Below are 9,982 nucleotides of genomic sequence, written 5' to 3'. Positions count from 1 at the left end.
TGGACGAATCATTTGGTGTTTGTTTACAGTTTGTACCCATAACACACTTGGCTTGTAACTCTTTGGGGAGGGAAAACATTCTTGGGCCCCCAAAGATGCATAGATGTGGGGAAGATCATAATTGTGCTACCCCTAACACTGACGGTCTTCTTTTATCATGGAAAGTTTTTACTCCATGGTGTCATTGGACCAAATACTAAGCCATCAGTGAATCTACTCTGGCCACATTTTGTTGTGGCCTAACTTGGGTCACTCAGTGATGATAAGATTGATGAAAAGCACTTTTTAAGTTATAGATGATAACTTTTGTTTTGTTTTGTTTTTTGAGACAGCATTTCTCTGTATAGTTTTTGTGCCTGTCCTAGAGCTCACTCTGTAGCCCAGGCTGGCCTTGAACTCACAGAGATCCACCTGCCTCTGCCTCCCGAGTGCTGGGATTAAAGGCGTGCACCACCACCACCACCAGGCTGGATGATAACTCTTAAGTGCAGCCATTTGCCTTTATAGGGTGGGGGGGGATGCCACACGAATAGAATGGAATAATTAGAATGGGGAAGAGCTGAAAGTAGAGATTGGATCTGATGTCCTGTGTGAGCTGCTGTACCCAGCTCTGGCTGAAAGCAGCATCACCGTGTACACCTTAGTTATGGAAGCAATGCATTCTCATTATTACCTAAGACATTTGTATCAGTTTCCGGCAACTTGTGATCCAGAGATCAGCTTGTGGCATAGGTCCAGCAGAGAGAGGATGGCATCATTCTATTTAGAGGGATGATGTGAATGAAGCTGACAAGAAACAGAGAACTGTGACAATACTTAGACAATAGTAAGGAGACCTTTCCTTTATGCATGGTGCGAAGGCTGGGGCTGGGAAGCACTCTCAGACATTTAAAGTAGGATCAAGTCCTGAAGAGTCTAAGAAGTCTGGCACAGGAGTTTAGAGCCAGTGAGAAGAAGGTGGGCTGGCAATGCCTTAGACATAGTCTTACGGAATTCTATTTTTTGGTTGATGTAGCTTCTTTTTCAACACATTTGGGAGTATCTGAAACACAGGATGAATACTCATCATAGATTTACAGTACACACTATGAATGTGATAAAAAGCAAAATAATGTTTAAACCACTTAGGCACTTGGCTTCTACAGGCTCACTCACTGATCTTGTGTGAGTGCTTGGCCTGATTTACCAAATATACATATTTGAGCTATCAGTGGAGGATCTTAGTGCCATAGCACACATTTTTTTTTTAACTTTCCTGATTTGAGCTGTTTCGTTCTTCAAATGCAGGTATCCAGCAGCAACATTATGGTTTTCTGTGGTAGAGTAGTTTAAGCTGTGTTACTTTTGTTTATGTTGCATTTGTTTAACTCTGTGAAGCTGTGTTACTGTGCCTGTGTAAAACACCTGATGGTCTAATCAAGAACTGGCCAATAGCAAGGCAGGAGACAGGATAGGCGGGGCTGGCAGGCAGAGAGGATATATAGAAGGAGAAATGTGGAAAGAGGGATTGGAGAGCTAGCAGCCAGAGAAGGAGAAGGACTTCAGGGACCAGCCACCCAGCTACACAGCAAGCCACTGAATTAAAGTAAGATTTATAGAAGTAAGACAATGGGAAAAGCCCAGAGGCAAAAGGTAGATGGGATAATTTAAGTTAAGGAAAGCTGGCTAGAAACTAAGCCAAGCTAAGACCATGTATTCATAAGTAATAATAAACCTCCATGTGTGATTTATTTGGGAGCAGGGTGGCGGGCCCCCCAAAAGACCAAAGACAAACAAACCACAGCTGTGGGTAGTGACAGTGGAGATTTGTCCACCACCCTTTTCACTTACCCTGACTTTTGTGGATAACATGAATGATGTTGTTATTATTATTTTTAAATTCATCTGTCAACTCTATTTTCCTCTGCCCTACCTGAACTTCCCTTTTCTGCTGGTTTGATGTTCGAAGGGACAGGATCTTGCATACTACCCACTTATCATTAAACCAGGTGTAAGGCATGGCTTAATCTTTTCCTAGGATTTTAACCTTGGCCTAATCCCAGTCATAAACCCATACTCCATTTCTAATCTCTTCATGGGATGTCTTAGCTAGACCATAGATTTGTTTTATAGGTTAGATGTGAGATGTATATCAGTTTTATCAGCCTGTGTTAGGGGGAAGAAGTTTAAGCAGTCCCATGGATGAACCATGGATAAAGCTCTGTTGGTCTCCTCTCCTCTCCAAAGCCAGTCTGGAGTCCACTACCTTTTTTTTTTTTTATCAGAGAAATGGAATTAATAATGTGTATATTTACAACTATAGCAGGTATAAAATTTGGCTCATGCAATTACTGTGGCTGAGAAGTTTCATAATCTGCCATGATGACTTCGATATCAAGGAAAGCCAGTGGTGTAGCCTGAGAATCACAGGAGGGACTAAATTCAATTCTAGGGCAGCAGGAGCTCGCTGTTCTGGTTCAGGCAGCCAGGAAAAGAGGATGAATGTATCTCCTTTCTCCAACCTTTATTTATGTCTCAATAGAGTGCAGAGGGCACTCTCCTTTACTGAGCATACTAATTTAAATAAAAAGTTCCCATGGAATCACCATAATAGACATATATAAAAATTGTGTTTAATAGGCATGTCATACCCCAGTCAAATGATCATATAAGATTAACCATCACAATTCCCCAAAAGCTGATTTAATGACAGTTTCTGAAATGTATTACTAGTTAAATATCATCCAGCAGACTGACTTTTCTAAGACTAATCAAGGGGAAGACAGGGATGGGAAAGATGAGGGTGGGCTACAAGATGAGCTCTTATCCCCTTGGTTTCCAGCAGGGGTGTGATGGTATGGCTTCTGTATATAGGATTGTCTCCAGTAAGAGAAAGATACCAACACAGGCCTGATACCTGGAAGACACAGCTGGTAGCATGTGTGTGTGTGTGTGCACACACATGAACACACACACACAAGCACACACATACATACCCCATATTATATATAATGCTTTTATTCCACCCGTTTTGGAGCTCTGAGCCTTAGCTTTTCAGTACAGATGGCACTCCGTGAATTCTGTATCTTTGGGTTTGATCAATACATTGTGTTCAAAATACATTATTTAAAAAAATTGCCGGGCGGTGGTGGGGCACGCCTTTAATCCCAGCACTTGGGAGGCAGAGCCAGGCAGATCTCTGTGAGTTCGAGGCCAGCCTGGGCTACCAAGTGAGTCCCAGGAAAGGCGCAAAGCTACACAAAGAAACCCTGTCTCGAAAAACAAAAACAAAACAAAACAAAAATTGGTGTCTGCATTCAAAAATATATAAGCTTTTCTTCTGACATTATTCCTCAAATGATACAGTATCACAATTACCTAAATAACATTGGCAGCATATCAGTTATTATAAGCAATCTAAAGTTGATTGAAAGTATATGAGATGATTTGCATAAGGGCAAACACTAAGCCATCTTATTCAAGGGACTTGATTATTCACAGATTTTGATATTCATGGGGTTCTAGGACCAATCCTCCATGAATACCAAGGGATAACTGCAGTCAATTCCACCTTCCGAAAGACAGACTCCTCTTCTCTCATAACCATGCTTTTAAAAATTATTAATTAATATTTTGTTTTTATATTCCAACCAAAGTTTCCCTCCTTTCCTCCCAGTTCCCCCTTAACCTCCACTGCCCCCACTCCTCCTCGGTTTCTTTTCAGATACAGGGCGGGCCTTCCATGGATATCTGCCAGCCATGCATGGCATATCAAGTTACTGTGAGACTAGGCTCCTCTTCTATTAAGGCTGGATGAGGCAGTCCAGTATGAGAAATGGATCCCCAAAGCAGGCAACAGAGTCAGAGGCAGCAGCTGCTCTCACTGTTAGGAGTCCCACACAAAGACCAAGTTACACAATTGCAGCATATATGTAGAGGGCCTCGGTCGGTCCTATGCAGGCTCCCTGGTTGTTGGTTCAGTCTTTGTGAGACCCTGTGAGTTCAAGTTTTTTGGTTTTGTGGGCTTTCTTGTGGTGTTTTGTGGGCTTTCTTGACCCCTCTGGCTCCTACAGTCCTTTCTCCCCGTCTTCCACAGGATTCTCCTTGCTCTGCCTAATGTTTGGCTGTGGGTCTTTGCATCTGTTTCCATCTGTTCCTGGATGAAGCCTCTTTGATGACAGTTGGGCTAGGTAACAATCTATGATGATAGCAGAATATCATCATGAATCATTTCATTGGGGTTTTTTTTTTTTTTTTGCCAGTCATGTTTGGTTCTACCCTAGGTCTCTGGGCTATCCTGCCTCTGGGTCCTGGCCCTCAGGGGTGAACTCCCTCTCAATAACCATGCTTTTAATGCCCTTTCTGAATCAAGAGCTCAATACTGGTGGAATCAATTTTGGACTGGTGTTATCTCTTTCTCATTATCTTTCTAGGACTCAGCTGTATAGTGAGAATAGTATCGTGTTTGAAGAAATACTGGTATAACCTGGGCTATAGCTGTAAATTTGTTTACCTGTAGCTTTAACTTATGGTTTAAATATTAGTCTGACTTCTAATGAAAAGAAGCAGCGGTCATTTCTTAAACCTTTTCAACATGGATGGGTGTTTTTGTCTTAGACCATTATTTTTTAAAGTAGCATCAATTCTTTAGGAATACTTGGATAGTATATTAACAGGCACATACCCGGAAGAGCTGAGATGAGCCACTGTAGGTAATCACTCTTCCTCTACTGTTGAAAACTGTTCTTTCAAGCACCTTGGAGCTTTGCTTGGATCAAGTTTGCCTGGTGACTTAGGCTCTCTACTCGTTTCCAGAAGACGGCGAGGCAGCCCGGAAATGAAGGCTAGCTAGACCCGGCTGTAGTGGGTGAACTGAGTGACTCCGATGTGCTCCTGGCTCGTTCTCCTTAAGTTGCTGCCTGATTTGGACAGTTTTAATGGCTCTATGTGATGCTCCACATTGAAGCAGAAAAACCACTCCAAACTTCCATGCTCCCAGTACTGCCCCAGTCACCACTGAACATCCTGACCTTTCCAGTGACCTTGCTGGCACAGCAGAGCAGTCAGGAAACAGGTAAGTAACCTGCCTTCCGAAGCTGGCAAACACACATGTTTTGATGAAGTTATTGGCGTGTTCTGTAGACTTTAACTACCCATACTCTGTTTTATTTTCTGGGGTTTCAAAATTGTTTTTGGAATGGCAAAAAGATTTTTCTTTTCTTGCTTTGAGCTTTGTTTGGGGTTGGTTTGAATGCAGGACTCAAGGAGACAGCCACTCCAGAGGGAAATCTGAGTTTCCACAGTCTAGGAGCTTATTCAGATGTATTTAACATGAATTTTCTTGCTGGAATTAGATTTTAAATGTAGACCCTAATTTAAAGAACATACCCACTGCTGAATACCACAAGGAATGATTAATATATTTCATGTAAAACTATCAGTTATGAAGATGTTTTCAAATATAAAAAGGTAGAATTCATTAAATATGAGATACACGGGTCCTTCAAGAAAGTTGTTGCACCTGGAATACACTGGGCATCTACTGGTGACTATAGTTGAAAATATGAGATCTGAAGGAGCTGAAGGAACTGAAATACAGTATTATGTTTTGAGCAATAAAGGGAGCCTCTTTATCTACCTAATGTTTCTGATGTAAAATGTTTCCACTTATAAATTTTGTATTTTTGTGAAATGTTTCTTACTGGTGTTTCAATAACAAGTAAAGTATGCTTGTTAGATGAGCCATGTTAAATACTCCACATTTTCTTTTGTTGTAATAACTGAATATAGTAAATGGAAGTGTTGCCCAGGCAACAGTGGTGATTTCCAAAGCGGATACTTTCTATCATACTTTTATGGCATCAGCTGGTGCTGTTCGTGCATGATAAGCAAAATCAATACTACCGTCAATGAGTTGGAAAGTGTTATGGGTTTGGGGATAAAGAATTGAAGTTGAGGGAGGAGGGGGGATCTGTGGATAGTATGTGGAGTGAGTAGAAAATTTCTTAATAAAGAAAAATGAAAGAAAAAAAGAATTTTTAAATAAAAAAAGAATTGAAGTTGTTGTTCAGACAGATTCAGGTGTTTGTCTGCCTACCATCTAGCTTTCCTATGGGCATGGTGATTTTTTTCATGGATTAATTTTCAACAGAAACCCTTGAAGCTGCTAAAATTCTCCCCTCCCATGACTCCATAATTAAAACAAAGACAAACAGGGGAGTATGGAATCTGTGGTTTTAGGAAGTTGAAATGATAGACATGGTAAAATAATTATAGTTGTTTTTTTCTGCAATACTATATTTGAGACAACTCCACTGTTTGGACCAAGCTTGCTATATAGTTTGGGCTGGCATCAAACTTTCCATTCTCCTGCCTCAGCATCCTAAGTGCTGGGATTACAGGTGTGTACACCACACGTGACTCCTATAAGGCCTTACACTGGTTTCAATACAGTGAAATCTTTAATTGAAACACTGATATTTTCTTCTTTTGAGAAGTCATTATTTCATATTTTTGTGTAATGTAAAAAATCAAAATCACCTCCTGCACGCCTTTCCCCCCCAAATAGAATGGTGGTTACCAGGAGCTAGGGAGGTAGATAGACAGTGAGATCTTGGTAAAAGTTTATAAAATAGGAAGAATAAATTCAGGGAATATATTACAACAACATGGAAAAACAATGTGCTAGATACTTAAAAACTGCTGAGAGAATATCCTGTCTGGAAGCACCTGTGGCCACTCTAAGAGGAGGCCCTTCCTACGGGCTTGGTAATTTTGGGAGAAGACACATTGTTTTGGTTTTTTAGTTGCTTTTTGTTTCTGTGCTGGGAGTTTTGCACCTTCAGTTAGTGTCTTGGTTTTCTTTCTTTCCCTCTCTCACCTTTCTCCTCTCCATGGAGGTGCTTGCAATGTTTAGAAGATTTATATTTAATAAATCATAACAGGATTGGAGTGTCACTCCACAATCTTCCCCCCTGAGGATCAGCTCCTGTCTGTACAAAACAGTCATATTAAAGGGCTGACACACTGATGCCCATGACCTGCCTCTGTCACCAGGTGTTGTGTGTCCCCTTGCACCTGTGAGCCCTAACCCAAATCAGCTTCAGAGTGATACTGGTTTCCACAGCTCTGCCACGTTTTGGCTCTCTCTGCACCCGAGGTGTCCTACCATGAGTCAATTCTTGCTTAGTCTCAACCTTTGCTATCTCTGTGGTGTGTTGTTTGAGAGTAGATTTTACATATTCTCATCAGAAAAAAATGTATGTGAAATAATGGATACACTGTGTTCATTGGGCTATCTATAATATACATGTTGACACGTGATAATTCACTCTCTCTCTCTCTACATATATATATATATATATATATATATATATATATATATATATAATTTTTATTTGTCAACTAAAAGAAAAGAATAAGGCAAGAAAGAGTGAGGGAAGGAAGGGAAGAGTGAAGAAGGAAGGAGAAGAGAAGAGGGAGGTAAAGAGAAATTATTGGATACAATTTCAAGTTTTTCTAAATGTAAACATTTTCACAAGTGCATGAAAGCAATACTTGAGACAGTTTTCTGGCATTAACTATCCACCATGTCTGTTTTATTGGGTTTCCTACATTATGTATTTTATTTTTAAATTCTAATTTTTCTTTATTTTCAGAATGTCTCACATGTTCAGGATGAAATACAATCATATCCACCCCCATTTCACCCATCCCTCTGCCCTTCAGTAATGTTTCTATGAGAGGAACTAGAGTTTAACATATGAGTTTAACTAAGAATAAAACATATTGTCATCGTGAGTTAATACTGTTTTCCAGTAATTGTGGTCAAAATGACCTGGGATTGGATATGAAGAAGCCAGTGTCAGACTACATAGAGCTTGAGTCTCTCTAAACAGCCCTGGGGTCAACCAGACCAACAAGTATCCATGTTTCCCATGACCTAGTTTTTGTTTAAGTTGCATACTTAGAAGAAATGAGATACCACCACATCCTGCCAAACTGCACAACAATCACAACCCAAAAGAATGAGAAAGAGGCCATTTGAACAAGATAATCTTTATTGTCAAGGAAGGAAATACAGCGTATGGAGGCGGTTAAGATTGGCTATTTATTATGTACATTTACCTTGCAAATGATGGTGCCTCCTTGGTAAGGAATACAGTGGCCTTCAGAAACTTTAGGGAAATAATTTTTCTATCCCTTCCATCACTCCCTCTGTCTTGCCCCATGTCCCATTAATCACAGTAGAGTAGACACCACTTCTCAGTCTTTCTTAGGGCAAACGAGAGTTTTGTGACGGATGCCAACTATGTAGAAAGGGATAGGAAGATGTCTAAGAATTTGAGACTATAGCATACCCTTCTCCAAGATGGAGATTTTGTGGAAAGTAAACAAAGAAATAAAGACAATACATCTTAGGAATATAACTAATATGTGCAAAATTAAAACACAGGGGTAGGACATTAGGGTCTATTAAAGCTGAATCAGTATAATCTCATAATAGCATGTTAAGTTTCTGACTGAAATTGCATCAAATTTATGTATAAATTTGCAGAAGAATTTATACTTTTATCATATCCCAAGAATATATCGTAGATCTTTTTGTTTCTTCTCTTTATTCAATTTTATGGAATTCAATAGACTTTGTCTTTTTTCCATCTAGAATTGTTAACTGCATTCTTAGGCATTTTTCTTTCCAATTTCCATTTCCCAGTGACAATTTTGTTTTTTAAATATAGTCATGGCTTTGACATGCAGTTCTCTTTCATGAATGCCTGTAATTGGAAGATTTGGTCCTTTCACAGTGTCCCAAAGTTACTGAATGTATCTTTCCTGTGTTTAAATTTTTTGATATTGTTTTCTTGAGTGGTACAATTCTTCTTTGAGTCCTGTTTTTCTATCTTCTATTTCATCCATTCTAATGGTAAGGCTTTCCCGCCAGTTTTCTAATCAGGTTATTGAGTTTTTCAATTCCATCTTAATTTCATCTTGAGTTCTCTTCAATATTTTGATCTCTTTAGTTTTCAGTCATAAATTTTCTTCATCATTTCATTCAACCATATGTATGTTTATATTTTCTTGGGTATCACTCAAGTATTTATTGTTATCCTTTCTAAGCCCATTAAGGTGTTTGTTTATGTTTTTCCAAAACTCCTTGAGTTCTTTGATGAAGTTTGTGATGGTTCTTTTAAATTCTGTGTCCTGGGAATCATCTGGGTAATTCTCACTGGAGAATATTTCTATAGCACTAGTGAGTATTTTATGGGGAGTGGGTATGATTATAATGTTTTGGCTTTTCATGTTGTTTGTGTTTTTACAATGTGATCTGGGCATGTGAATGTCTTGCATTGGTTGTGTGTCTGTTGTGAGAGTCTATTCTGCCTTAAGCTGGGCCAATACAGGAATGGCATGTCTAGATCTGTCAGCAAGATTCTGGGGAAGCTTACTAGGCAAATCAGATATAAGAGCTGTGTGGTTAGAAGTAGACCTGAGTGGGGTGAAGGCTTGAACTAACCTGGTTCCGCAGAACTAATGAGTCTACATTATTTTTGAGGCAAGGTTTCTCCTTGAACCTGGAGATGATTGATTTGGCAGGAGTATCTAGCCAGGGATCTCTGAGGGACCCACCTGTCCCCTCTCTCCAGTGGTAGGATTGCAGGCACCGTGCCGCCATGTCTGGCATTTCATGTGGGTTACTGAATATTTGTGTACCAAGCACTTTGCTGACTGAATGATTTCCCCAGTCTTCCATCCTCAATGTCTACTTTAAATAGAATAAGTATAGTAAAGTGCTTAAATAAGATTTTGAATATAATCATCGACCAAAGTGCCATAGGATGAGGATGCAGCTGAAGATATCTGTGTGAGGCTTTTGGTACTTAAACCACATTCCTTTTTTTTGGAGAAAGCACCAGACTTCAAAGATGCTTTTCTCTTTAGAAGAGAGAAGTTGAGCAGTTTGAGTTCTCAGCATCAAGATGTTTTTGTGCTTATATACGAA

This window comes from Peromyscus eremicus, chromosome 12 (genome assembly GCF_949786415.1).
Source record: "Peromyscus eremicus chromosome 12, PerEre_H2_v1, whole genome shotgun sequence".
In the NCBI taxonomy this organism is placed as follows: Eukaryota; Metazoa; Chordata; class Mammalia; order Rodentia; family Cricetidae; genus Peromyscus; species Peromyscus eremicus.
The sequence above is the reverse complement of the archived record's forward strand: the minus strand, read 5'-3'. Positions refer to the sequence as shown.